The following is a 2,986-nucleotide window of genomic DNA, read 5'->3' as shown; positions in this document are numbered from 1 at the left end:
AAAGAGAGATTCCCAGGTGGTCCCTGAAAATGCCAAGATAGATTCCTATGGAATAAGAAGGTGTCATCCATAGATAACTTCATCCTTTTCCTTCTGACCGTGTCAGTTGCTGTTTCTGGTCATAATCTGTCATTCCCTCCTACTATTATCTCTCTCCCTCTCTCGTCTCTGCTCCGTCTCTATCTTCGCCTCCTTACATCTCTCTCTCGTCCCCGTTTTTCCTCGTTGCTGCGCATCTGTGTTTGTATATCGACAATACTGGGGTCTTCTTCCGTCATTCTCACCCTCTCTCGCTGTCTCACAGTAGTCTGTGTGTGTGTACAACCGTGCACTGGGTTGAGCATTGCTCTTCTGTCTCCGCATCTCGCCCCTACTTTTTCGCTACTGTCCTCACCTCTCTTCTCCCTTACTCTCTCTCTCAGCCTCTGTTCCATCTGGCGTGTGTCTATTTTGTCGGAGACATTTAGGTGGGCCATTATGAGCTTGTGTGTTGGAAGCCAGCAGGGCTTTTAACAGAGCAGCCAGACTGCTACAATTTCTCCTCTCTCTTCTTCTCTCTCTCGCTCTCGGTCTCTATCTCTCGTCTCTCTCTCGTCTCTCCTCTTCTTCTCTCTGCTCTCTCTCTCTCTCTCTTGCTACTCTCTCTCTCTCTCTTTCTCTCTCTTCTCTCTCATCTCTCTCTCTCGTCCAGTGTGACTTGGACAGGGTCTGTGTGAGGAATGAACTAATAAAAATGATCCAACCAGGCTCTAATTCAAGACCTGGGGGTTTATCTCTATTTCAACACTTCACACCCCTCCGAATATTTTCATTCTGAAAAAGGGCGTATCGAGTGACTTAGCCTGTAAGCACACTACATCTCAGCTGAATTGTACGCACAGACAGACACATTGACACAACATCAGAAATACACAGCACACACCCTTTCAGAATGCGGGATGTAAAAGAAGGACCGTTGCAAGGCAAAGAGATGACTCTGTGGCCCTCTAACACAGCTTGAGTCCCTCTAACTCCTGTAATGCTGCAACCGCTCACAAGAACGAACGTACACACACAAACACACACGTACAGCACAACTCATCATATCCCGTCTATCTGTAAAAAGTGCAGTGGTTAACTCATGGCCTCGTCTCGTCTGTGCTCAGCCCAGTGGTTAAATGCAGTCCTCTTCTGTGCTAGCCCCAGTGTTAACTCAGGTTCCTCTCTTCTGTGCGTTAGCACCAGTGGTTAACTCAGGTCTCCGTCTGCTTGGGCAAGGCCCAGTGTGTTCACTCAGGTTCCTCTTCTGGATGCTAGCCAGTGGTTTAAACTCTCATGGTCTCCTCTCTCTGTGCTAGCCAGTGGTTAACTATGAGGTCTCCTTCTTCTCTGTGCTAGCAGTGGTTAACATCAGGTCGATCCTCTCTCTGTGTTAGCCGCAGGTGGTTAAGCTCTAGGTTCCTCCTCTCTTGTGTAGCCCAGTGGTTAACTCAGGTCTCCTCTCTTGTGCTAGCGCCAGTGGTTAAGCTCAAGGTGTCCTCTCTCTGTGCAGCCAGTGGGTTAATCGAGGTCTGCCTCTCTCGTGTGTTAGCCCAGTGGTGTAACTCAGGTCTGCCTCTCTCTGTGCGTTAGCCGCCAGTGTGTTAACTCAGGTTTCCCTCTCTGTGTTAGCCCAGTGGTTCGATCTAGGTACTGCCGCTTCCCTGTGCTAGCCCAGTGGTTACTCAGATCTCCTCTCCTGTGCCTTGCCAGTGTGGTTAATCAGGTCGCTCCTCTCTCTGTGCTAGGCCAGTGGGTTAACTCAGGCTTCCTCTCCTGTGGCTAAGCCCAGTGGTTATTCTCAGGTCCTCTCTCCCTGTGCAGCCAGTGGTTAACTCAGGATTCTCCTTCTACTCTGTGCTAGCCAGTGGTTCTTCAGTCCCTCGTTCTGTGAGAGTTTAACGCAGGCTTGTTCAGTGGTTAAACTCAGGTTCTACTCTCTCTGTGCTTGCCAGTGGTTACATCAAGTTCTCCTCTCCTCTGGCTAGCCAGTGGGTTTAACTCAGGTCTCCTTCTCTGTGCACTGGACCGTCGGTTCCTCTCTCTGCAGCCGATGGTTAACTCAGGTCTCCTTTTCACGTGGGCCAGTGTTAACTAGGTCTCTCCGTCTCTTGGTGCAGCCCAGTGGTACTCAGGTCTCTCTCTCTGTGCTAGCAGTGGTTTACTCATTCTCTCTCGTCAGGCTCCAGTCTAAACCCTAGCCTCTCCTCTGTGTCTAGCTCAGTTAACAGGTCTTCGGTCTGTACAGTGTCTCAGGTCTCCTCCTCTGTGTTGCCATTGATAACATCAGATTCTCCTCTCCTTGTGCTAGCCCTGTGGTTACTCAGGTTTCGCTCCGTTCACTTCTTGTTAGCGGCCATCAGTGGAGTTTACCAGGGTCTGCGACTCTTGTTAGCATGTACCGAGTCTCTCGTTCTGCATGCCCAGTGTGTGTTTCTCAGGGTTCTCTCTCGTGTGCTGCCCAGTGGTTACCAGGTCTCCTCTCTCTGGTGCCCAGTGGTTAAACTCAGGTCTCCTCTTCTCTTGCTAGGCCCAGTGGTTAACTCCGGTTCTCTTCTCTGGTGGTTAGCGCCAGTGGGTTAAACTCAGGTCTCCTCTCCTGTTTAGCCAGTGGTAACTCAGGTTCCTCCTTGTGTGTTAAGCCCAGTGGATAACTCAGGTCTCCTCTCTCTGTGCAGCCCGATGGTTATACGTCAGGGTTCCGTCTCCCTTGTATGCCTCAGTGGTTAACCTCAGGTCTCCTCTCTCTGTGCTAGCCAGTGGTTAAGCTCAGGCCTCCTCTCTCTGTGCTAGGCAGGCCAGTGGTTCAGACTCAGGTCTCTCTCTCTGTGCCTAGGCCCAGTGGTTAACGCAGGTCGTCTCTCGTCTGTGCAGAGCCGCAGTGGTTATACTCAGGGTTCCTCTCATCTGTGTTATGCGCAGTGTTACGCTCAGGTCTCACTCTCGTCTGTGCCTAGCCCAGTGGTTA

The sequence above is a fragment of the Salvelinus sp. IW2-2015 genome, unplaced genomic scaffold (assembly GCF_002910315.2).
Source record: "Salvelinus sp. IW2-2015 unplaced genomic scaffold, ASM291031v2 Un_scaffold2481, whole genome shotgun sequence".
NCBI classification, from domain to species: Eukaryota; Metazoa; Chordata; class Actinopteri; order Salmoniformes; family Salmonidae; genus Salvelinus; species Salvelinus sp. IW2-2015.
The sequence above is the reverse complement of the archived record's forward strand: the minus strand, read 5'-3'. Positions refer to the sequence as shown.